The sequence below is a fragment of the Loxodonta africana genome, chromosome 1 (genome assembly GCF_030014295.1).
Source record: "Loxodonta africana isolate mLoxAfr1 chromosome 1, mLoxAfr1.hap2, whole genome shotgun sequence".
NCBI classification, from domain to species: domain Eukaryota; kingdom Metazoa; phylum Chordata; class Mammalia; order Proboscidea; family Elephantidae; genus Loxodonta; species Loxodonta africana.
In genome coordinates this window covers 76760840-76788100 of record NC_087342.1, presented here as the reverse complement: position 1 = coordinate 76788100, position 27261 = coordinate 76760840, and the positions used below count along the sequence as shown (strand labels likewise).

At 39.4% G+C, this 27261-nt stretch overlaps 3 non-coding genes across 3 annotated transcripts; 1 reads left to right on the top strand and 2 right to left on the bottom strand.

Annotated features, from left to right (window-relative positions):
• Positions 1–4927: 4927 nt before the first annotated feature.
• TRNAV-AAC (transfer RNA valine (anticodon AAC)) lies at positions 4928–5000 on the bottom strand. Its single transcript has one exon. It is a non-coding gene; the product is annotated as a tRNA-Val (tRNA).
• A 6607-nt stretch (positions 5001–11607) lies between these two features.
• Positions 11608–11681, bottom strand: TRNAT-AGU (transfer RNA threonine (anticodon AGU)). The gene has a single exon. It is a non-coding gene; the product is annotated as a tRNA-Thr (tRNA).
• A 6045-nt stretch (positions 11682–17726) lies between these two features.
• TRNAL-UAA (transfer RNA leucine (anticodon UAA)) lies at positions 17727–17809 on the top strand. The gene has a single exon. It is a non-coding gene; the product is annotated as a tRNA-Leu (tRNA).
• The last annotated feature ends 9452 nt before the right edge of the window (positions 17810–27261 follow it).

Below are 27261 nucleotides of genomic sequence, written 5' to 3'. Positions count from 1 at the left end.
GTTATGGTCCACACAGTCGAATGCCTTAGCATAGTCAATAAAACACAGGTAGACATCTTTCTGGTATTCTCTGCTTTCAGCCAGGATCCATCTGACATCAGCAATGGTATCCCTGGTTCCACGTCAAGCACATACGTGAGATCAAATGGGCAGCTTCTGTCCAGAGGCAGGATGAGAAGGCAGGAGGGCACAGGATATGGTTGGATGGACACGGCAAACCCGGGGTGGAAAGAAGGAGTGTGCTGTCACATTATAGGGATTGCAACTAGTGTCACGTAACAGTATGTGTGTAAATTTTTGTATGAGAGATAAACTTCACCTGTAAAGTTTCACCTAATGCACAATTAAAGGAAAACCGGTTGATACATATCATGGAATACAACCTGGCAATAAAAAGCCACAAAATTTTGAAACACGCAACAATTTGGATAGTCTCAAGGGCATTAGGCTGAATTAAAAAAAAAAAAAAAAAAACCAGCAACATCAAAGGTCACATACTGTATGATTCCATTTATAAAACATTCACTAAAGGATAAAATTATAGAGATGGAAAAGGGATTACTGGCTGCAAAATGTCAGAAATGGTGGAGGGTGTGTGCGTGACCATAAAGGAATAGCGTGATACAGATCTTTGTAGTGATGAAATAGTTCTGTATGTTGACTGTGGTGGTGGTTATATGAATCTACACATGAGATAAAATGACAGAACTATGCATACACATTGTATTGTTTTTAATGTTTAAGTCCTTGTTTTAATATTGTGGTTAGAGTAAGTTGTAAGATGTAACTATTTGTGGAAACTGGGCAAAAGGTACAAGGGACTCCTCTGTACTATCTTTGCACTTTCTGTAAATCAGTAATTATTTCAAGATTAAAACCAAAAAGAAGAACTAAAAATACAAAAATCCAAACTGATTTTAATATATTTATCTTAGCAAATGACATAACAACAAAAAAAATTAAAAAAAAAAAAACAAGCAGATATAAAAAATTCAAAGTGGAATAGAAGATCTGAACTACTCTCTTAACCTAACAAATTGATCTAGTAGATATTTATAAGACAATATCCAACAAATATAGAACACACGTTCTTTTTAGGTGCACATGGAAAATTCACAAAAACTGGGCCTTAATGGACAATTAAAATCTCACTACATGTTAAAGGACTGAAATAATAAAGTGTTTTCTAATCCACATAGAATTAAGTTAGAAAACAGGAAAATCTCCCAATGTTGGGAAATTAACATCACACTTCTAAATAGCCCATGAGCCAAAAGAGGAATCAAAAAGGAAGTCAGAAAAAATAGTCCGAAAGGAAAGATATTGAAAGTAGAAGTTATCGAAAATTTCTGAATAGCTGCTAAAAACAGTTCTTGATGAGAAAATTATAACGTTAGATGCATATATTAGAAGATAAGAAAGGTTTGCGTTTGGGGAATTTTAAGAAGGGATGTGAAGTTCTGCATTTCAAGCTAGGCTCAGTAGATTCTGAGAGCCAAGCCTGAGAGCTGTGTGGAAAGTAGTGAAGAACAGATATCAAGGGCCAGAAGTTAGAACCCATAAAGAAAAGACGGGAAGGATGTTTCACAGAGTTTGAAGGTAAACTCAGCAGGAGTTTACAATGATTTGTGAGGAGGTGGGAGTGAATTCTGAGAGATGCAGGTTGATGAACTCCAGTGTCTTCGTGATCATGTCAAGAAATAAACATCAAGTCTGGTCAGCTCCAAGATGTTTGAAATTTTTCTGATTGTGGTCATAACTTTGCTATAAAGCGCAGTGAAGTTAAAGGCAGTACTTAACAATTCCTGGGTGTTGGACACTGGGAATCTTGGTGCGATGCTTGTTTCAGACCAATTTTAAAGCACAATTGTAGACACTGACTGAATAGAGAGAAGACTATATGATTTTTAGGAACAGGCCCCGATGAATACAGAACACTTAGATTGGGTCTACTAGAGCAGCATTGGCTAGCAAGGAGTTTTCCTAGGGTAGTGGTTATCGTGCTCATGTCACATGGAAAGGTCTTGGATTTAGAAGCAGAGGGAAACACTTCCTGCAATCAATTTTTACTTTGATACATTCTACCTTTTTCAACAGGATCCATTCAAATCAATTACCCAAAATGTATCCAGTGCAGAATATTGCAGTACTGAATACACCTGGTCACTTCCCACAGCAAACCTAAAGGAGAGAGCCACAGGGAGTCTCAAAGACAACAGGAGAATAGGACATAAAAGAGGGGAGGTATAACCACCCTGAAAGAGCCCACGCCAGGTAACATTTAATAGGACCTGTAAAGAGGAAAAGTTGTTTGAAAAAAGAATAACTTGGGTCAGGAAAAAATGGTACAACTACTCCTCACTTACCAACTGTCTCAATATTTGACAGTTCCCATTTACAACAATTAGTAAAATGAACAACAACAAAAAACCACTATCCAACTATTTTGTGCATTAACGACACCTGTCTGGCATTAAGGAAGCCCAAATCCAAGGTGAGAGTAAAAGTGACTCCGATGGTTGTTATGTATCATTACAGATTGAATCGTGTCCCCCTAAAATATGTGTCAACTTGGCTAGTCTGTGATTCCAGTATTGTGTGATTGCCCACCCTTTTGTCATCTGATGTCATTTTCACATGTGTTGTAAATCTTACCTCTGAGATGTTAACGATCCTCCTATGCCATTTCTCTGCCCATCCAATGCACTCCAGCATTCACCTATTGATTACAAAGATTGGCCCTTTAGAAACCAGCATCCCAAGGAGACCACCTGCACTTTTTGCGAGGGAATGCTTGGCTCAGAGAGACTTCAGCACAGGATGCCCTGAGGGGCACCCAGTGATAATTCTCTGCTTTTCTCCATGGCTTAATCATTCAGCAGCTGCCTCACTCATCTGTTTTATGTGTACCTGTGTGACTTTTAAATTTGCTATTGTGCTGTTGACCCTGATCTGTTTTTTATTAGTGTTCACTTGACACTGTTTTCATCTTGCTACATATACATCTGCCTCATTAGTTGTGACTGCTGCACAGTATAGCGTTTGTAGCCATTACAGTGCATTTACTGGTTCTGGTGATGGACATCCAGGTTGTCTCCAACTCTCTGCTACCTCGAATTATTACAATGACTAACCTTGGTGACATCAACTGGGATGGAGCTGAGCTGGAATTTTACTGAAAAACATTCTTAGAAGTAGAATTGCTGAGTACTAATTAAAAGGTAAGGATCCCTGGTGTCACACTGGTTAAGAGCTTGGAAGATTGAACCAGCCAGCAGCTCCGAAGTTGGCTTCCATAAAGATTACAGCCTAGGGAACCTTATGGGGGCAGTTCTACTCTGCCCTGTAGGGTCACTATGACTCAAAACTAATTAACAGAAATGGGTAGTTAAAAGGTTATACAGGAATAAACTCATTTAATGCCAGTGCTGCAAAATCTAAAACCTAGATTTTCAAGACTAAGATTTTATCGTTAGCCCATGTACGAATTCATGTATACTATTTTTATCATCATAAAAGGAAACAGTGAAGGACATCTAACTCACATGGCATGAAAAATTGTCCCAGGGGAAGATAACCTTTGAGGAAAAACTGAAATAATGAGTAAACTAGAGGGGCAGAAGGAGAGAAGGTATTTCAGATGTAGGGAGCTTTTCAAGTTTAATGCATTCTTTGCTATTAATACTTTTTTTTTTTGCTATCAAGGACCTAAATTTTTTTTTTTTTTCTGTAATGTTATAATCTTTTGTGGGGCTGCCCTTTTTAGAGTTTCACAGTAACGTGGGGAAATTTGTTTTATAGAATCTTAAAATTTTCTGCAAGAGGAACTTTGTGTATTTCTCAGTAATTCTCTCCTGAAAAAGCCCAGTACCCAAAATGTGGGTAAGACTCTTAGTTTATGATCGTGTCTTAATTGTTAGTACAATTTCAAGTAGCCCCGACTTGTCGGGCAGACTGGAGGAGGCAGAAATACAGCTTTTGCCTTGGGCCTACAGCAATTTTGCTCGTTCCCAGGAAAGAGAGGACTCTTTGTGTGTGTGTGTGTGTGTGTGTGTGTGTGTGTGTGTGTAGTGTGATGTTTCAAGTTCATGGGTATTAAGCCTGTCAATGGGCTGTGAGCAAGTGTTGGCCTTCTGATAGAAATTCAGCCTTCCGAAAAATACACCCAAGAATCTGCTGGAGCATTCTCTTTGCCAAGTTTTTTCGACTCTTGAGAGGCTTTTGCTGCTGCTGTTTGGTTTTGTTGTTAAAAACTCTCCATTAGGATGGTTAGCTTATTGAAACTGGGTGGGTTGCAAGGGGTGGATTAAGAAAGGGGGAAATAAGAAGAGTTAGGGAATTGTCTGTTTTGTTAGAGGGACGCTAATGACAATGCTTGCGTTGTAAAAGAGAAAACAAATTAGTTGATCAGAGCCTTCTCTTATTGACGCCGGATTAAGAATTCGGCTTCCATATGAGCTAGGGACTAGATCCTTTTTTTTTTTTAATACTCCGGACAGTTTCTGTGATAACTGCCCAGTCCACGTAAGGCCCACTTTACCTATTTCGTGGAATATCCCTTCTGCGCTTGAGCTATGAAGAGCAGAGAATGGAGTTTTCAATTCCCCGCTGGGCTCAAAGTGAAACCCTGTTCCTTCTTGAAATCCCTGAGATAAAATCCTTTACAACCCCCGTGCCCCGCCGTTGGTACTCCAAAGGAGCAAGTACCACCCGCGCTGCACAAGCAAAGTCCTGTTCTGTACTCAGGTCGCCACCAACCGGGCTGCTCAGAACACGCGAAGCTTCAGCGGAAGTGGAGCCAGCAACTTGGGGACAGGCGGGAGGACACGGGCCTCAGTGAGGATCGGGACAAAGAGAGCACGCATGTTGGCGTTCGCGAAATTCACGATCTCAAGATGCAAAATACGGGCTTAAGATACTCTGCTTTTGTTTCCGCCCGGTTTCGAACCGGGGACCTTTCGCATGTTAGGCGAACGTGATAACCACTACACTACGGAAACACGTTGAGTGTATTTCTGCTTAGAATTTAAGATCATACTGCCGCATGCTCCAGCGTGGAAACGTCTATTCAGAAATTTTGATTTTGTATCATTCACATTTGTAGCTCTGGATTATATCTATTTCACACCTAGTGATCATCTGTTTAAATGCATGATTTAAGGATGATTTTAGGGATGTATTTGGCTATTAGTTTTTCAACTCATTTCATCAATTACATTGCTGTCCCCGCATCTGCGCCCCACACGAACACACTCCTAGATAGAAAATTTGCTCCTTTCCCACAACGTGCAAACACCTATAAAGTTGTTCAGCGAAGAGATGGTGCTTGAACCTACTCATCAGTCTTGAAAATGTTGCCAAAAGGAGAGTGACTTCCCTGACAAAGTCCTAAGACCCTGCTGAAGGACTATTGTTAACAGCCCAATATTTCCCAATTAGCCTCTGAGATCAGGTCTGCAACACAAGTTGCCTTTCTATTATATGCATATATTTTTGTTTATTTTAAATAAATTACTGAAAAGCCTACTATGTGCCCAATCCCATGCTTGGTACTGAAGGGAGATTCAAGTTGTGTGAAGGAACTGAGAGTCTAGAAAGTAGCCTATAAATTAATCATTTATTAAAAATTGCACGAGTGGCTAATTATCATTAAATTGCTAAGTGAAACAACAGAAACAAATATCCAAAAGACAGGATAACAGGAGAACTGAGAAGGGGCATCACCCCCAGTCCTAATTATTAGGGGAAGATACACAGATAAGGTCATTAATTACTAGATAAAACAAAGTGAGTTGAGTGTAGAGAGAACAAGATGAGTGAGGACTCCAGCACTGGAGATAGAATGGAGGTGAGAGGTTTGGAGGGAACATCAAGGAGTTCTAGATTGCAGCAAAAAGTGGAAAGGATTGAGACCAGTTGGGAATAAATGAACCAGATGGGCAAGGCTGGAGAAGTGCATCCACAGAAAGAAAATGATATTTTAACGTGAATTTAATGACAGAAGTTTATTTTTTACTCAATGAATGATTAACCTTAATGTAGACATTACCTAGGTTTTTTGTTTTAAATTAAGATGTCATGTACATGCAGTACAATGCACGTATCTTAAGTGTACAAATTTTTATAAAATTTCTAGGGCTGCCATGACAAATTATCATAAACCCGATAGCTTAAAACATGAGAAGTTTATTCTCTTACAATTCTGGACTCCTAAAGTCTGAAATCAAGGTGTTGGCATGGCTGCACTCTCTCTGGAAGCTCTAGGGGAGAATCCTTCCTTGCTTCATCTAGCTTGTGGTGGTTGCTCCAATCTCTGCCTCCATCTTCACAAGGCCTTCTCTTATGGGTGTGTCTTCTCATCTTCTGTCTATCATAAAGACACATGTCACTGAATTTAGGGTTCTCCCAGATAATCCAGGGTGATCTCATCTCCATTTCCTTAATTCCACCTGCAAACTGTTTTTTTAAATAAGGTCACATTCATAGGTTAGGAAGTAGTCGTATCTTTTGGGGGCATCATTCAATCCACTGCAAGATTAATATATACTTACGAGTGTGCATGTGTGTGTGTAACAGACCAAGGTCAAGATATAGAATATTTCCTTCACCTCAGGAGGTGCGCCTGTACTTTTTCTTACACTAAAGACCTGACAAAAGAAAGTCTATTTTCTCAGGGAGAAAGTAATATAAATTTTATCTTTTTGATCTTTGATTTTTATACACAATACCTGACATGCAATTGAAAATTGTAATATGCAAAAAAACATGAAAATATGACTAAATATACAAAAGCACAGACAATAGAAGTAGACCTGAAAATGACCTGAAATTAACTAACAAGGACTTCAATAACTGTTATAAACACGACACAGAAAATAGAAGAAAAGATGAACAAAATGAATAAAAACAAGGAAGATATCAAAAGAAAAAAAATAAAATCAGTAGAACTGAAAATTGAAATATTGAAATTCATAATTTATTGAATGGGCTTTAAGGCCAACTGCTTATAGCGAAAGAAAAGAGCAGTTACTTGAAGACAGACCAAGAGAAGTTATCTAAACTGAAGAAAAAGAGAGAAAAATGAAAAGAAAAAATCAGAAGACATATGTAACATGAAAAGATAAAGAAAGATAAACCCTCAAAGGATAAACAAAAAAGTTGATAAGGCTGTTTTACCGTAAAAAAAAAACATAGACTGTAAAAAAAAAAAAAAGTATTACCACAGATATTACATGATGATAAAAGCAGTATTTCATAGTCATGGAAAATTGACATTTTATAAAAGAGCAACTTAATGCTAAATGTGTATCATCTAACAACCAAAAAAAAAAAAAGCCTCAAAATACACCAGAACAACTGTTCATAGCAGATTTGTAATAGCAAATCATTGGAAACAACTGAATTAGTACCTCAATAGGTGAATGGTTAAGAAAACTGTGGATCATATATAACATGGAATACAACTCAGCAATAAAAACCTTGATACACAAAACAATTTGCATAGTCTCAAGGGCATTAGGCTGAGTTAAAAAAGAAAATCACAATAGCATCAGAGGTCACATACTGTATGATTCCATTTATAAAACATTCACTAAATGATAAAATTATATAGACGGAAATGGAATTACTGGTTGCCAAATGTTAGAAATGGTGGAGGGTGTGTGTGTGTGTGTATGTGTGTGTGTGTGTGTGTGTGTGACTATAAAGGAAAGGGATTTTGTGGTGATGAAATAGTTCTGCATATTGACTCTGGTGGTTGTTACATGAATCTACACATGTGATAAAATGACACAGAACTATGCACACACGTTGCATTGTATTAAAGTTTAACTCCTGATTTTAATATTGAACTTGGAGTTGTAACGTGTAACTATTGGTAGAAACTGGGCGAAAGATACAAGGGACTCCTCTGTATTATCTTTGCAACTTTCTGTGAATCTGTACTTATTTCAAAATTAAAAGTAAAAAAACAAAAAAACTGAATTAAAAAGTAGAAAAATCCATACTTACTTTAACATATTTCTCTTAGCAAATGATACAACAAGCAGATATAAAAAATTCAATATGGAATAGAAGATTCGAACTACTCTCTTAACCTAACAACTTGATCTCCTTGACATTTATAAGATATCCTCCCCAACTACAGAATACACATTGTTTTCAAGTGCACATGGAAAATTCACAAAAATTGGGCCTTAATGGACAATTAAAATCTCACCATATATTAAAGGACTGAAATAATAAAGTGTTTTCTAACCAAGATAGAACTAAGCTAGAAAACAGGGAAATCTCCAAATGTTGGGAAATTGACATCACACTTCTAAATAATTCATAAGTCAAAAGAGGAATTAGAAAGGTAATTATAAAAAATAGTTTGATAGGAAAAATAATGGAAGTAGTATGTATTGAAATTTGTGGATACCTGCTAAAAAACAGTTCTTAGATAAAAAAATTATAACTTTAGGTGCATATATTAGAAAATAAGAAAGGTTTGTGTTTGGGGGATATTAAGAAGGGCAATGACTTTTTTGATTTCAATTTATGCTCAGAATAGATTTAGAGAATCAAGCCTGGGAGCTGTGTGGAAAGTAGCGAAGAACAATATCAAGGGCCAGAACTAGATACCTGTAAAGAAAAGAGGGAAAGGATATTTCATAGAATTGGAAGGTAAATTCAGCAGAACTTTACATGATTTTGATGCTGTGACAAGGTGGGAGGAAATTCTGAGAGATGCAGGTGGATGAGCTCCAGTGTCTCCCTGATCATGTCAAGAAATAAATATCAAGTCTGGTGTCTTAGTCATCTAGTGCTGCTACAACAGAAATACCACAAGTGGATGGCTTTAGCAAAGAGAAATTTATTCTCTCACAGTCTAGCAGGCAACAATCCAAATTCAGGGCATCAGTTCCAGGAAAAGGCTTTCTCTCTCTGTGGCTCTGGAGTAAGGCATTTATGATGCATCAGTCTTCCCTTGGACTGGGAGCATCTCAGCACAGGAACCTCAGGTCCAAAAGATGTGCTCTTCTCCCAGCACCGCTTTCTTGGTGGTATGAGGTCCGCTCTCTGCTCGTTTTCCCTTCCTTTTTATCTCTTGAGAGATAAAAGGTGGTTCAGGCCACACCCCAGGGAGACTCTTACATTGGATCAGGGAGGTGACCTGAGCAAGAATGTTACATCCCACCCTAATCCTTTTAACCACAGGCAGAGATTATGATTTATAACACATAGGAAAATCACAAAATGGAGGACAACCACACATGACCTAACCAGGTTGACACATATTTTGTGGGGAGACACAATTCAATTCATTACACCTGGTCAGCTCCAAGATGTATGAGATGTTTCTGACTGTGGTCATGGTTTTAGTATAATGCTCAGAGAAATTACTTACAGTACTTAACAACTCTTTGGTGTTGGACGCTGCCAATCTCCTCATGGTGCTTGATTTGGATCAATTTTAAAGTGCAGTTGTAGACAATGACTCAGTAGCATGCCTGAATGGAGAGGCTACACGATTTTTAGCAATGGGCCCTTATGAATAAAGGACATTTAGACTGGGTCTACTAGAGTAGCATTTGGTAGCGAGGCATTTCCCTAGTGTAGTGGTTATTGTGCTCATCTCACATGGAAAGGTCTTGGGTTTGGAAGCTGACGGAAACACCTCCTGTGGTCAACTTTTACATCCACACCTTCTACCTTTTTCAACAGGATCCATTCAAATCTATTACCCAAAATGTATCCAATTCGCAATACCGCAGTACCAAATATACCTGGTCTCTTCGCACAGTGGATCTAGAGGAGAGAGCCGCATGGACTCTCCAAGACAACAGGAGACTAGGGTATAAATAGAAGGAGAGGTCTAGGACGAGCCCATGCCAGGTTACATTTAATGGGAACTGAGAAGAGGAGGAGTTGTTTGAGAAAAGAATAAGCTGGGTCATGAAGAAATGGTACAACTAGTCTTTACTTACTGATTACCTAGTTATCTACACTTCACGCTTGCACACGATAGTAAAAAAATTTACTACTTGACTGTTTTGGGCATCACCGACGTCCATATGGCATTAAGGAAGCCATTATTTATCCTAAGAAAACGACTTGCTTCTGCCTGGATTTGAAATAGGGACTTTTCACGTGTAAGACAAACATGCTAACCACTACACTAACGGAAACTACCAAGAAGATAGTAGATGCCTCCGAAGAATCAAACGGATGTTTACAGGATGTCCCATGTTCAGTAAAGTTAAAATTGTCTCCTCCTTCTGAACATTTTCATATCTGCACCATGTTTATTTTCACCTCAAAACCATCAATATCAAACACGACTCAAGACCAAAGAAGGCCTTTTCCCCAGTGACCCAAATCCTTCAAACATTCCGGGCCTGGAAACCTCAGGCAGGCTCTTAGAAATTTGACTTCAAGATCTCTTCCTCTGGACTGTCCTATGCTGTTTCTCTGTCCAGTCCAATGCACCCTGGCATTCACCCACTAATGACAAAGATTGGCTCTTTAGAAACCAGGGTCTCAAGGATAACAGTTGGAGAGACTAACCAAGTCCATAGCTTTAAGAATTACTCTTATAGTGTATCAATAGTTCCCTATTTAGTACTTTTAAGTTCTCAAGCATTCTATAGGTACTTGATATCACTGACCATTGCTTTAGATTCCATCCCATTTTAAGGTGTCCTTTAAAATCCAACCTTCCAAGAAACAGGTCTAGCTTCATAGTGGAGTAACCTATGCGTTCCCAAGGACGCTTCACTTAATTTAGTGCTCTGCTATAGCCGTCTAGAAATTCTTTATAATTTCATAAAGAAATTATATAACTGGTTTTTCTCCCAAATGCTCACAAGAGAAGCAATCATCCAGTTGAAACATTCACGACAGGCAGGAGCAAGAAACAACAAACAGTGCCAATGCTTGCTTGACAAGGAATGTTGTGTACTTTATTAAGGATGAGGGGATGCATTTGTACAATGTGATAAATACTTTGAAGACATGCCCTAAAATATCAAAAGAAAAAAGCAAGTAAAATATAGAAACTCTAGTCCAGGGTGATCAATTTTTTCTACCTTTTTATGTTAATCTAAGAAATGATCCTAGACTTCAGGTCTCATTTGCCTCCAGTCTCAATTGTTAAGTATTTTTGTATGTTTTATCACTAATCATTCTTTTTACTCTATTTTAAGATATCATCATGTTATTCTACTTCTCAAAATATTTGTTGATGTTCTAGAGCCTACAATCATACAAGAAGAAGCAGTTATTATAGCACTCAGTAGATACAGTATGTATGCCTTACCTCTTTTTTCTTACCTTCATTTTGAATTGTACTAAAAGCAAAAATGTTAAGTGGAACTGTAAGTTTCTTAGGAGGTGTGGAAAGTAGCTACAAAAGTTTAAAATTAGAAAACTTATAATTTGACTCTAGGTGATGGGCCTCTGGCACAGACTTTGGTAATTCATCATGAATAATTTTTTAACTCCCATCTCTAACCCTCCTCTACAAAGTACCTCAGACATATTATGACTCAAGGTTTGAATATTAGAGGCTTCATCAGATAAAAAATCAAGCTTTCCTCCGTTTAACCTTCCCACAAGAAATATAGGCCCTGCTGGGATTTGAACCCAGGATCTCCTGTTTACTAGACAGGCGCTTTAACCAACTAAGCCACAGAGCCTCACAGTAAGCAGGTGGAAGTCACACGTTATTTCGCAAAACTGTATATCTCAGTTTTTGTCCCATTGATTTTCTTGAGACATAACAAGAAGATAAACCTGGGCCTCAGCAAGAACCAATGAACGTTTCTGCTATAGAACAAGACCTGGGCTAAGAAGAACATCATCCCTTGGGAAGCTGCTCTAATGTCAAGGATGTCACTAGACAATAAGCTGTCGGCTGGACAACAGCCTCACTTGGTTTTGAGAAACATTATATTCCCAATGCGTAGAAGTGGGTCTGTCTTATCATAAACTTTCATTTAATTTGTTTATTCAGTGAGTGAGTGACTATCAGGAGCAACATCCTGGATTTAATTCTCATTTTTCTCTGACTTTTGGTCCTCAATGATTGCATCTCTCCTACACGAAAAATACAGTCACCCCCCTCCTTCAAGTCTGATTCCTTTATAACATTAAACTATGAAACTGCACTACAAGTATAGTTAAACTATATTACACTAAACTGAAGAGCGAGTTCATAATTTTGTCAGTAGATTACCATATTCTGATTAATCCTTGAATTCGGATAACTAAATTCATAAATATGGTCTTAGTCCCTTAATAGAACGAATCTAGAGCCAGTCTCCCTGAGTTCTGGTGCTGGCTCTACCATTTATCAGCAGTGTGACCTTGAGCAAGTCCAAGATTGCATCATATAAATCAAGTGAAGATGTGGATGAAATTCCTAGAGTAGTATCATCAAGTAAAGTTCTTCTTTATTTGAACAACTATGTACTTAAGATACAAGTTACCTGTGTCCCACACAGTCAGCATAAGATGGCGGAACAGGCATAGTATCACCTCATTACGCACAACACACACACTCTTTCAAAAGGGGCGAAAACAACAGACATACTGGTCAACAGCAATTCTGGAATCCAACCGGGCACATGATGCTAGTGCTTGATTGGGATTCAGTAATGCTGTCTGGAAGTGATTCTCCATGGCTCTTGGGTCCACGTTCGGAGCTGACTTACCCTTCTTCATAATAGGAAATTTCTGGCGCCTGCAGCTGTGTAATTTTCTTAGTTTGCTTCCTTCCCACAATATTCTAAGTCCAAAGTCCTTCTTTCATTTTGTACTGTTCTATACCTTTTTTTTGTGGAGCCCCAGTGATGTAGTTGTTAAAGGCTCAGCTGCTAACTCAAAGGTCAGCAGTTCAAACCCACCAGCTGCTCCTTGGAAACCTTACGGGGCAGCTCTACTCTGTCCTATAGGGTTGTTATGAGTTGGAATAGACTTGATGGTAGTGTATCCCTTTTAGGATTACAATTCTCTTTAAAAGCTTGTGATTTTATGAATGTTATTGGAGTTTCTTCCTTTAGATTGGCAAACTATGGCCCATAGGCCAAATCTTGCCAAATATCTGTTTTTATAAGTAGAATTGTACTGGAACAAAACCATGTTCATTCAGTTAGTATGAATGCCTTCGTGCTACAACAGCAGAGTTGACTAGATGTGACAGAGACTGTACAGCCCGAAAAACCTGAAATATTTAGTATATGGCCCTTCCAGAAAAAGTTTACCAATCCTGTGGTAAACAAAAGCTCCATCCACAGTCCTTGTGAAAATAAATCCTTCTCTATGCTGGGCTTCCTTTTGGGTTGACCATACCCTTAAGATCTGTAGAACTATTATTTAATGGACAGGATCTTAAGGTATGCCCTTAAGATCCTCTGAGGGTTGTTTTTCTGTTTGAGTACCACCTTACGTCATTCTGGGTTTTAACAAAGGATTTTGCAGTTACATCTTTGACTCCCTCTTTGGACTATATTTTTCTAACAGTGCTCTAGATCTGATTTTTGCCTGAAAGTCATTTCTTAATTTTAGCATCATTTGCCATCTGGACAGACTGGAAATAATGGTTTCCCTTTCAAATCCAACAAGCTCTGCTTCATTTGTATTTAAAATAGTTCTTCCTTTAACTTACCTCTTTCCTCTTACAGTTTATTATAAACTGCAATAAGTTGCTAAGCAGCACTTCCAAAATTATGTCTGGGAATCTCTTTAGCTAAATTGTCCAGTTCATTGGTTTATTTTCTACATTCCAGTATACTGCAGGCAGCAAGGTTCCTAATGTTTCTACCACTTCATTAAAAGAATCTTATTTCTTCCAAGTTCAAATAATGTTTTCTTTTTATATTTAAGCCCAGGGACAGATTACCAAATAAGCAAAGTATGCACAGGCTTACTTGCGCTTACTTACTAATCTGTAGTGCACAATTTCACCTGTTTTTCGCCACACTGTATGAAATTGTGCACTACAGATTAGTAAATAAACCCAATTAAGCCCATGTGTACCTTGCTTACTGGTTAATCTGCCCTGTTAAGCCCTTACCGGCCTTCTGGTAACAGTGGCTTTGAGGCTCTTCCAACTTGCACCTATCAGCTCATCCCTAAACCACTGCCACATTTTGCTGTATTTGTTACTAGCACCCCACTTTCAAAAACTAAAATGTGATTACGATGGTCGCGTAACAAATCACTTTAATACTTACTGGCTTAAAAGAGGAACACTGGTGGCACAGTGGTTAAGAGTTTAGATGCTAACTAAAAGGGCAGCATTTCGAATCCACCAGCTGCTCCTTAGAGACTTTAAGGAGCAGTCCTCTCCTGTTCTGAAGGGTCACTGTGAGTAGGATTCGATAGCAACGGGGTTGGCTTTGGGCTTAAAAAAAAAAAAGATTATTTATTATCTCTAATATTTTCTGTGAGTCAGAAATTTAGGAGAAGCTTTCCTGAAATTTCAGTCAGATTTTGCCTAAGACTGCAATCATCTGGAGATTTGACTGAGGTGGGAGGACCTGCTTGTAATGTAACACAGTCACATGGTTGACAGGTCGGACCTGAATGCAACCAAGAGGCCTCAGTTTCTTCCCAGGTGTGTCTCTCCATGGGTCTGCTTGAGTGTCCTCACAGCGAGGTATCCAGCTACCCACTGAGCACATGAAGCTGCAATGACTTTTATAACCAAGCCTCAGAAGACACACACCATCAATTCCACTGTATTCTCTTGTATTGTATTCCATTGCCCACACAGGACCAGCCCTGATTCAGTGTGGGAAAGGACTACACCAAGTCCTGGATACCAGGAGGTAAAGGGCATTGGAGGCCATCTTAGAGGCTGGCTACAACCACATCCTAGTTTATAAGTCAGTATTTGTTGTGTATTGAATTGTGTCCTCCCAAAATATGTGTTGGAATCCTGTCTCCTGTGCCTGTGGATGTGATCCCTTTGGGAATAGGATTTTCTTTGTTGTATTGCCAAGGCCATATCAGAGTGGGGTGTGTCTTAAATCTGATGGCTTTTGAGATATTAAAAAAAGGCAGATTATGCACAGAGCAAGCAAGCACAAATGGGGGAAAGAGAGATGGTAAGGGAGATCGCCAAGGAACCGAGGAATGCCTGAGTTACAGAAGCTGAGGCAAGTATCTTCCCCCTAGAGCCAACAGAGAGCCTCCCCCTAAAGCTGGGGACTTTTCAGCCTCTTGAACGATGACAAAATAAATTTCTGTTCTTTAAAACCACTCACTTGTGGTATTTCTGTTACAGCAGTACTAAGAAACTAAGACAGTATTTATGAATTTAATTATCTGAATGCAAGGATTTATCAGAATACGGTAACTCATTGACAAAATTATGAACTTACTCTTCAGTTTAGTATAGTATAGCTTAATAGTTAACTGTATTTAGTCAGCAGTTTGAATTCACCAGCCAATCCTTAGAAACCCAATGGGGTAATTCTACTCTGTCCCATAGGGTTGCTATGAGTCAGAAGACACCACAGGGACAGCTGTTTTTTTTTTTTTTTTTTTTTTTAAGTACTTTTAGTGCAGTTTAATTGACTTAAGGGCAATGGGTTTGGTTTTTTGGTAGTGCAGTTTAATAGTAAATAGAAGGACTCTAGAGCCAGTCTACCTGGTTTCAGGTGCTGAGTCTACCATACATATATATATATATGTTTTAATGTCATAGCTGATTCTACCATGTTAAGAATAACAGTGACAGAATATTCTAAAAACTTTTGTGTCTATGTGTGATGGATTCTTTCTCTGATGTGCTTTTTTGTAGAACCCTGCAATCACCTCCCTCCCCTTCACCGATCCATTTCTGGCCCCAGCACTGACATGCCTGGATTTTCTTAAGAGCTTGGAAGAGGACAGGATCTCTCAGGCCATCTTTCCTCTCCCAGGAATGGAACTTCAAACTGGCCAGAGACAAAACCCACAGCTGGACAGCCAAAGGACTTGAGGGAGCTATTTCTTGCTCATAGACTTACCACACAAAGGGGAAAATGTGTATCAGTACCCAGTCAGTCCTGAGTATTCCCAACAAAAGCTGAGCTCTTTCTTCGTCAGCTGATGAGACTGTGGGGAGAGTTGTTCTTGGACACTCTTTGCTTGTCTGGTACAGCTGATAGGACCCTGGTAACCTGAAACAGGAAGACATGACCATGCTAGATGCTCAGTATTGTAATATAAATTAATTATATTCCAATCTCTGCTTCAGGATTTCATTTCAGCTCTGTCTCCTCCAGAGACCCTAAACTTCTCATCTGGGAACTTCTTTCATGAATTTTTAAATTCCCAATGACTGCTTTTAGCATCCTTAACTGAGTGTAGTCAGCAGATATTGAATGAGAATTGCCTGAGGACACTTGGTAAAATTAAGATTCTTGGGATTCACCCTAAACCTCTTTAGCTAGGGGCTTTAAAAGAGGGGTTCTAGAATCTACATTTACAATAGTCTTCCTGGGGGTACTTTTGGCCGCATAGCTTGGATTCTCCATTGTAACAATTGCAGACCTGACTTTTTGGGCTGACTTTTCTGGGAGCACTAGAATTTCGGGGGTAGGGCCTTACTGTTTGGTGTAGCCCACACTGGGCTCAGTGTGTTGTTTTTGTGGACACTTTGGGTTGTCATTTAAAGCATTAAAATCAAATTCACAAATATGAACGACCTCTGTGTCTACTAGAGATTTCCAAATTTACCCCAAGGGAAGTTCCTTTTAATATAATATCCCTTGAGCTCCAACCCTGATGCCTCCAATATTTCAGTGCATCTGGAGTAGAGGCTTGAATTCATTAGGCAAAATGCAGGCAAAGGTGCTGAAGGAAAATAGAACAGTACTTTTGGTGAAGTAGAGGTAGAAAGTAGTGCTAATGTGGTGGCAACCCCTGCACTCCCTGAGCCAACTATGTTTTATTTCCAGATCAAGTAAAAGCAATGCCTTCTATTGAACCTAAGTGGTGATCAAGTGAAGGGACTCAGGAAAAGTGGGCGCTTTCTGAAATCACAGAAAACTTTGATATATGCCTTTCCTCACTACAAGATCCTTTAAGAAAAGAACTCTATATGAGTTCTTTTAAAATGTCCGTCTTTTATATTTAATTCTTTGATTTATCCGAGTTTTTTCCTCTTGTAATACTGAGGTATGGATCCAACTCTACATTATTTCCAGATACCAGTAGTCCCAACACCATTATTTAAAACATTCTGTGGTTTCTCTATCATAAACCAGTTGCTATCCAGTGGATTCTGACTCATTGCATCCCTATGTGTGTCAGAGTAGAACTGTACTCCATAGAGTTTTCAGTAGCTGTTTTTTTTTTTAAGTAGATAGCCAGGACTTTCTTCTGAGGTACCTCTACGTGGACTCAAACCTCCAACATTTTGGTTAGCAGCCAAGCATTAACCATTTGTACCACCCAGGGACTCCTGCGCTATCGTAACCCTCCTCATATTTTAACGAAATTCTACAAGAATAGGAATATTTGAGTGTTTCCTTAAAGCTCAGCACAATGTGTGGTAGAAATTAATGCTTAGAGAATATTTGTCGAAAATACATTTTTTCATTAACTTCCCTCCAAGTAACATTAAAAAGCTTTGTTTCCTTCCTAGGCTTTTTAAAGCCTGGCCCCAAGTCTCACCACTGTGAAATCATCTCTGTCAACAAATGCAATGTTTCTAATAAAGAAATGATTACCAAACAGTAACTTACAGCACCGGGATGGCCGAGTGGTTAAGGCGTTGGACTTAAGATCCAATGGGCTAGTGCCCGCGTGGGTTCGAACCCCACTCTCGGTAGATAAGTTTTTCATTTAGAGAATCCTTCGTACGTATCAGTTGCTGGCATTATACATAACAACTTGTCTATTGCCTTGCTCTTTTAAGAAAAATTTGTCGTCAAACCTACAGAAAGTGCCTCTGTAGGCACCAAGTAAGTGCTTCAATGAATTACTACCACCATTCCAACAGATTGCTTAAAAAAAAAAAAAATTTTTTTTTTTTTTATACACAAGGAAAAAACACCCAAGTAGACTGTCGGCCTAATGAGACTTTTGGTTACACGTTGAATGGAATCTGTGAGGTCATTTGCTGCTAAGGCAACCAAGAAACTCTAGTTCCCTGTAGTCTTCAGGAGATGAAAACTACCCACCCAGAGCCCTCACTGCTTCCTAATGGCTGTACGCAGAAAAGCGCAGCGTTTTACAAGGCTCTTCCTGGTGGTGAAGTGGTTAAGAGTTTCGCCTGCCAACCAAGATGTCTGCAGTTCAAACCCACCAGCCGCTCCTTGGAAACCAATCCGGGCAGTTTTAACCTGTCCTGCACGGTCGCCAGGAGTCGGAAGCGACTCGAAGGTATAGAACTCCAGCGGCTTCCTTTAGAGGGCGGTATCTAGCAGAACGCACGAATGAATCTTCACCAATAGAGTGTGAGTTTTTCAATTTTTTTTTTTTTCAGTTTGAAACGTGAAAATGGTCCCTTGATGTAGTTCATTTTGCATTTCCCTAATTGCAGTGTCGTTGAGCAGCTTTTTATGTGTTTCAGAGCCGTCTGTATTTCCTTTTCTGTTAGTATCCTTTATTCATTTTTCTTATTTATTTTTTAGGTCTGTCTCTTAATGATTTGCAAAAGCTCTTTAAATATGAGTCGATTAATCTTTGCTTTGATATCGGTCGGAAGTAGTCCAGTTTGTTATTTGACTTTGAACTTTGTGGTAATTTTGGACATGTAGAAAATTATCTTTATGCAGCTAAAATTATCCATCTTTTCTTACGGTTTTGTGTCTTACTTTGATACACGCCTTTCCTCACTACAAGATCCTTTAAGATCTCTGAGTTCTTTTAGAATGTCCATCTTTTATATTTAATTCTTTGATTTATCCAAGTTTTTTTCCTGTTGCAATATGTGAGGTATGGGTCCAACTCTACATTATTTCCAGATACCAGTAGTCCTAACACCATTATCTAATAACCTGTATTGGCATTGATTGAAATGCACTAAATTCTTTTCACTTTAAAGTGAAATACAGAGGATCAGAGCCTGGTGACTTTAAAAGGTGAAAGAGCATGGACTTTAAGCAGTCATTTGCCCTAATTCTGGCTTTCCCTCTCACTCTCCGAGTCTTGACTCTTCATTTGTTAAATTGAGGTCGTCATCCCTACCTAATGGAAGGCAGTTGCAACGATGAAAATAATGTATATAACTTACCTAAGAAAGTGCCTGGCAAATAGGATGCTGGCAAATTCTACTCAGCTCCAAATTCTTGTTATTGTTTCTTGCAGTAGGGCTAGGGCAGAATTCGACAATGCCCTCCAAGATGCTCCCGCACCACCTTGGTGTGCAAGCCCTGCATAATCCCCTGGACTGTGAATTAGGTTATGCTATGTGGCAAAGCTGACTTTAAGAAAAGGAGATTATCAGGAGTGAGCCTGACCTAATTAGGTGAGCCCTTAATAGGGACTGGGCTCTTCCTGAAGTCAGAGATTGGATGCATAAGAGGAATTGAGGGATTTGAAGCCAGGGAGACACTCTGTTGCTAGCTTTGAAATTAGAGGAGACCACTGGAATGCAGGTGAGCCCTCTAGGAAGTGAGAACACCCCACTGACAGAAACAGGACTCTACCATAACCAGGAGAGCTTGGAAGATTCCAAGCTCCAGGTAAGAATGTAGCTCAGGTGATGATTTTAGCCTTGTAAGATCCTGAGCAGAGAACCTAGGCACCTGGTGACCAGACTTCTCACCTACAGACCTGAGTGGATAAAAGCGTACTGGTTTAAACTGCTAAATTGTGATAATGTGATTATAGAAAACTATTCCTTTTTTTATTTCGGTTATGGAAATGTTATAATAGAAAATGGGGTGGTGTAGGATGGGGTGACACATGGTTTGGGGGCCACTCTCCATCTGAGCACCTTGCTCTTCCTCTCCCTTTTTTGGGGCCCTGCTATTGGCAGGATTCATTTTAGAGTCATTCACCTGAGTGACTCTAACATGCTTCCTCTCAATGAATACTTGAAGATTGATATTCATATTTTAGATTAAAGTAAGCATATTTTTCTCCACGTGTAATATATATTTTTCTCCAAGTGTAATAATATATAACTATATATGCATATCAATTTCATATCTAACACATAATGTAATAATAATTGCCAATTATTCATTCCTTAAGCTAAATTTTTTTGAGCATGCTTCTTGACATTATGACTGCAGCATTGAAAAAAAACAAAAACTTGAGTCCCTGCATTTCCAGGCTTTGCAGGCAGAAGACATAACTCCACAGGTGGCTTTTCTTTTCAGTGGGGAACTGATTTAAGGAGAAAAAAAACCTAAGGCTATTTGGATTGTTTTTGTCTTTGTACAGAAATCGTAAAACCACCTACACTCCTACCACTTCTCTCTGAGCCATCCTGTCTTCATCAATTCAGTGTAAGAGAAAACAAGATTAAAAAATAAGGAAGAACAATTTTCACCAAACTTACCATAGTAAGAATGAAACAGATTTTTTTTTTTATTTGCTTAATTTAAATATTTTTGCATGAGTAATATATTTACAGGAAACCCTGGTGGCGTAGTGGTTAAGTGCTACAGCTGCTAACCAAAAGGTCAGCAGTTCAAATGCACCAGGCACTCCTTGGAAACTCCATGGGGCAGTTCTACTCTACCCTATAGGGTCGCTGTGAGTCGGAATTGACTCGACGGCAGTGGGTTTTTGGTTTGGAATATATTTACATGGTTCAAAAAGGAAAAAATATTAAAAGACATAGTAAAACGTCCTTGGCCCCTTCCTCCTCCTCCCCCAACTCCCCAAGTCTCATCACCACCTCTACTTAGTTTCTTATGCATCCTTCCTGATTTTCTTTATGATACTTGCAAATAGAACATGGTCTTATTTTGCCTTTTTACACAAAAGATAAAATATTTACCCATTATTCTAAAATTCCCCACGCATCTGTCAGTTTGTCGTACTGTGGGGGCTTGTGTGTTGCTGTGATGCTAGCAACTATGTCACTGGTATTCAAATACCAGCAGGGTCACCCATAGCAGACAGGTTTCAGCTGAGCTTCTAGACTAAGGCAGTCTAAGAAGAAGGACCTGACAGCCTACTTCTGAAAAGAATTAGCCAGTGAAAACCTTAAATGACGCAAGAAGCATTAAAAGAAAATGGAAGAAATACACACAGTCACTATACCAAAAAGAATTGGTTGACGTTCAACCATTTCAAGAGGTAACGTACGATCAGGAATCGATGGTATTGAAGGAAGAAGTTCAAACTGCACTGAAGGCATTGGTGAAAAACCAGGCTCCCGGAATTGACAGAATACCAATTCAGATGCTTCAACAAACAGATGCAGCACTGAAAGTGCTCACTCGTCTATGCCAAGAAATTTGGAAGACAGCTACCTGGCCAACTGGCTGAAGAGATCCATATTTATGCCTACTCACAAGAAAGGTGATCCAACCAAATGCAAAAATTATGAACAGTATCAACATCGCATGCAAGTAAAATTTTGCTGAAGATCATTTAAAAGTGGCTGTAGCAATATATCGACAGGGAACTGCCAGAAATTCAAGCTGGATTTAGAAGAGGGCATGGAACCAGGGCTATCATTGCTGATGTCAGATGAATCTTGCCTGAAAGCAAAGAATACCAGAAAGATGTTTACCTGTGTTTTATTGAGTATGCAAAGGCATTTGACTGTGTGGATCATAACAAACTATGGATAAGATTGTGGAGAATGGGAATTCTGGAACACTTAATTGTGCTCACGAGGAATCTGTACATAGATCAAGAGGCAGCTGTTTGAACAGAACAAGGGGTTATCACATGGTTTAAAGTCAGGAAAGGTGTGTGTCAGGGTTGTATCCTTTCACCATACCTATTCAATCTATATGCTGAACAAATAATCTGAGAAGCTGGACTACATGGAGCAGAACAGGGCATTAGGATTGGAGGAAGACTCATTAACAACCTGCATTATGCAGATGACACAACCTTGCTTGCTGAAAGTGAAGAGGACTTGAAGCTTTTACTGATAAATGTCAAAGATCACAGCCTTCAGTATGGATTACACCTCATCATAAAGAAAACAAAAATCCTCACAACTGGACCAATAAGCAACATCATGATAAACGGTGAAATGATTGAGGCTGTCGAGGATTTCATTTTACTTGGATCCACAATCAGCAGCCATGGAAGCAGCAGTCAAGAAATCAAAAGATGCATTGCATTGGGCAAACCTGCTGCAAAAGACCTTCTTTAAAGTGTTGAAAAGCAAAGATGTCACCTTGAAGACTAAGGTGCGCCTGACCCAAGCCATGGTGTTTTCAATCGCTTCACATGCGTGCAAAAGCTGGACAATGAATAAGGAAGGCCGAAGAAGAATTGGTGCCTTTCAATTGTGACGTTGGAGAAGAATATTGAATATACCACGGACTGCCAAAAGAACAAATTTGTTTTGGAAAAAATGTAACTAGAATGCTTCTTAGAAGCAAGGATGGTGAGACTACATCTCACATACTTTGGACATATTATCAGGAGGGATCAGTCCCCAGAGAAGGAACTCATGCTTGGCAAAACAGAGGGTCAGTGAAAAAGCGGAAGACCCTCAACAAGATGAATTGACAAGATGGATCGGGCTCAAGTGTAGCAACAATTGTGAGAATGGTACAGGACCAGGCAGTGTTTCCTTCTGTTGTGCATAGGGTTGCTATGAGTCAGAGCTGGCTCGAGGGTGTGTAACAACAACAATTCTACAGTCTGATTTTTTTCACTTACTATATTTTGGAGATCTCTATTTTACCAGTATTTAACTTACATTTAGCACTTTCATATTTGCATACTGAAAAAAATTGGGCTATTTTCAAACGCGTTTACTGAGCCAGGCAGTAATTGAATCTGAAAACCACTTTTCCATTGCATCTCTGAAGGAGAAAATGAGAACAAAGCGTGTATATTGTGCCTGGAGGGAGAAGGAAATGATGTACTTAATTTTTTAAATTAATTTATTCATTTCTTTATTTTGCTATTACCAGTTGCTGCCGAGTCAACTTCAACTCATGGCGACTCCACATGTATCAGAGTAGAACTGTGTTCCGTAGGGTTTTGAATGGCTGATTTTTTGGAAGTAGATCACCAGGCCTTTCTTCGAAGGTGTTTCTGGTTAGCAGCTGATAGCATTAACTGCACCACCCAGGGACTCTGTATGTACAATGTTGTTGGATGCCATTGAGTAGATTTCGACTAATAGTGACCCCATGTAATACAGTAGAACTGCCCCATAGGAATTTCTTGGTTGTTTTTTTTTTTTTTAATCTTTACAGAAGCAGATCACCAGGTCTTTCTCCTGGGGATCCACTGGGTGAGTTGGAACTGCCAATAATAAACCAAAAAAAAAATCCACTGCTGTAGAGTCGATTCTGACTCCCAGCAACGCCATAGGACAGGGTAGAACTGCCCCAAAGGGTTTCCAAGGAGCTCCTGGTGGATTCGAACTGCTGACCTTTTGGTTAGCAGCCATAACTCTTAACCACAATAAACCCAAAAACCCAAACCCCCTGCTGTCGAGTTGATTCCAACTCATAGCGACCCTATAGGACAGAGTAGAACTGCTCAATAGAGTTTCCAAGGAGCTCCTGGCAGATTCAAACTGCCAACCTCTTGGTTAGCAGCTGTAGCACTTAACCACTACCCCACAACAGTGCCTGGTAAATAGTAAGTGCTCAATAAATAGTAATTCCTTTGCCCCTTAAAAGAAAGCCATTTTCTTCCTTTATAAGTTGTTCTTAAAATGTTCCTGTCCAATTTCTGTAGTTTTTAAAATATTCTAGGTATTCATTTCTAACTTGTTTAAAAATGTTTATCATCTATCAACACTTTTGGTAATCAAATACCTACCTATATTAGATATTCTCAGTGGAGCTGGCAATATTTCACCCCAGAGTCTTGTGCATAAGACTGTAGCCAGGCAATTTAAATTTGGTCTCTAGGATCCCCATGCAGTACTTTTCCACAGCAATGGTATTCAGGTGTAGTAGGGTCACTGGTCACTGCCCTTCTGGTGAAATCAGATGACTAGACACCAGTGTGAGGAAGGCCTCTCCACCAAACACAGAGGCTGTGCCCACTAGAAACACTTGCTGCAATAAGACTGTTGGGGGAAAATTACCAGTCACAACAGTTCCAGAGGGAAGAGAATTTTTATGAAAACTTAAACTTAAAAAATAGGGAAAGGGCTTTGTTACAGAAAATGAAACTCCTCTGCAGAATAGGAAGCCCAGTGACTAGATCTGTGGATATGACAGAGAAGAGGACCTGCCTAATCTTGAGCCAAAGTGTAAGACTTTGTTTCTCCCTCATGAGTGTGTGTGTGTGCACGCGCGCGCGCACACACACACACACACACACATGCACTTCACTTTTCCCTGCCATGAAACAGGGCTATAAGCCTGGGCTCTAGAAAGATAAATGAGCAAACAAGGGGAAGAAGTTAGGCCTTTTCAAAATGAGTGACACTGCTCTTGGAGGAAATGTGAGTGGCTGAGTTTTTCTGAATTATGGGTGGAAAATCCTCTTCACTGAGTTCATTCTTTATGCTTGGTTTTAGGCTCGGTTTTGTCTCTTCTAATGAAATGGCAGCCGTGTGGCTTGGTTGAGATTTTAAAACTCCAACAGCTCTGAAACACTGGAAATTGCAGAAGCAGAGGACTCCTGGAGAAATAATAATTACACTGATGATTCTGGTGATGACCATTCAGGGTCCAGAGACCTAAAGTGTGAGTTACCCATTGCCATGGAGTCAATTCCAAGTCATAGCAACCCTACAGGACAGAGTAGAACTGCCACCATGGGGTTTACAAGGCTGTAGTCTTTACGGAACCATCCTGCCACATCTTTCTTCTGTGGAGTGGCTGGTGGGATCAGACTGCAGACCTTTCGGTTAGCAGCTGAGTGCTTAATCATGGTACCACCAGGGCTCCTTAAAGTGCGGGCTACTTATCTAAACTGTTATTATTACCACCCTATAACACACTGTCCAAGCCATCTTTATGGGCATGCAACCTGTGCAGTCAGAAGAGCCCACACTTAGTTTAATGCTTTGCTATTGTTGTCTTGAAACTGTTAATAATTTTAGAACAAGAGAGTCTACATTATCATTTTGCCCCAAGCCCACAAATTATGTGGCCACAAATGTCTCTTGTCAAGGAAAAGAAATGATTCTTTCCCACACCCTGCATTCTATCCCTTGTTCAAAATACATTTGGTGCAGAGATTGCTTCCCAACCCCAATTTTGGGATTTATATTGGATCAGACAACTGCAGTGCAGAAGAAAATCAAGAAATTAAGTTTAAAAAAAAGAAAAATGTCACTCTAACAGGAAGAAGTCATGGATGAGCATCACAGGGGATATTCATGCCCAGAAACCAAAGAGGAAGCAGGAAGTTTAGATGATTGACCATTACTGTAACTTCCCCTGTTTGAGACTATTCCACAAAAAGAAAGACCAGAGAAATAAGCTTAAAATACTCAGCTGGAGGTTAGCTCTCCCTCCTCAACTTCACAGAACTCAATGATCACTTACCAGATAGAAGAAATAAGACAGAGCTGGATAAAAGTACGGTGTAAGGAAGCTTAAAAATGACTTTTGCTGGAGTAGGTTCCTGAGCCACTTCCAATATTTGCATATAGTGCATCAGTAAAGAGAAGAGCACAAAAGAACCTGTCAGCCCCCAAAAAGGGGAGAGAGAGACTTGGTTAGCTTATCCTCATACTTAAAGGCTTTACTCTAGTATTATGATTAGTGAACCAAAATTATTTCATAGTCACTTCCTCTCTCCTTTGAGACCATTTTCTTGCCTAGCTTTTTTTTCCCCCCTTACACCTCCTGAAATTTTTCCAAGAGGCTAATCAAGCTCCAACCTCACCCCAAGGCCAAGACCTTCAGAATTCATTCCTGCCTCTCTTTACCTGTGATGATGCAGATAAAAGCACAGAAAAGAACCTGTTTCTGGGTGTCAGGGAATAGCGGAGGGAAGGTCAGCAACAAAAAGTTCAAGCAGAGTGCGAGCAGAAGGCTGATGACCATGAAAACTCCACCCAGTATGAAGTAGGCTAAACAAGGGAATAATGACAAAAGAAAGAGAGTGATAAATTGTTTCTTTTTTGGGAGCCTTTTCTGGTTTTCAGAGTCCCCTGTTCTAAAGGTGGCATTGCAGATGTTTATGTTTGAGATGCTTCTAAATGTTCATGAAAAGGAGTAGTTGTAAGGGAGACGGGGAGAATGAGTGCTGAGACTGCAGGCTGGTAATGACATTGAGCCCTCCCCACCCCTTTTGAAAAATTTTATTGTGGTAAAATATATATATAACAAAAATTTTGCCATTTTAACTATTTTTAAGTATATTATTCAGTGGCAATTAACTACATTCACCATTTTGTACTACCATCACCACTATCTATTTCCAAGTTTTTCATCAACCCAAACAGAAACTTACTACCTCTTAAGCAATAATACCGCATGCACCTCTCTCCCCACCCTTGAGAACCGCTAATAACCCTTTGTGTCTATGCATTTGCCTAGTCTAGATATTTCATATAAATGGGACTATACCATATTTGTCCTTTTGTGTCTATTTCACTTAGCATAATGTTTTCAAGGTTTATCCATGTTGAAGCATGTATCAAGACTTCATTTCTCTTCATGGCTGAATAATAGAGCCCTTCCCTTTTAAACCAGGACTTACTTGGCTTGCGTTTGGGAATCCAACACATTGTCTCACCACTACACTCAATGAAAAGTGCACTGACAAAAACATTGGGATTCCCGGGCACTTCAATTTCTACCCAGGAAGAGACGAGGAAAGCCCACCAAAGCATAGCGGTGGCCAGTAAATTAAAGGTGAGGACCATGGCCCTGTTCAGTTTCTTCATCCTATATCACCTACAGAGTGGCGTCACCTAAGAAGAAAGGAAAGTGGAAAGATTTCCTCAAGCCCTCCATATTTCTCATTCTTCAAAAACAATTCTTAACACTTGATTAAATTGTCCTTTTTAGCCCCAATATCCATAGTGCTCAAGACAAAATTTTCTACCCCACTGTCAATTTAGTATCATCCAGATATTCTTTATTCATTCAGTAAAGAAACATGTCTTAAGCACTACTATGTACCTATAGTATCTACATCATTCTAGGTGCCTGATGTCGCTTTGCAAAAAAATATATGGTTGTTGTATGCATACATCTTCAAAGT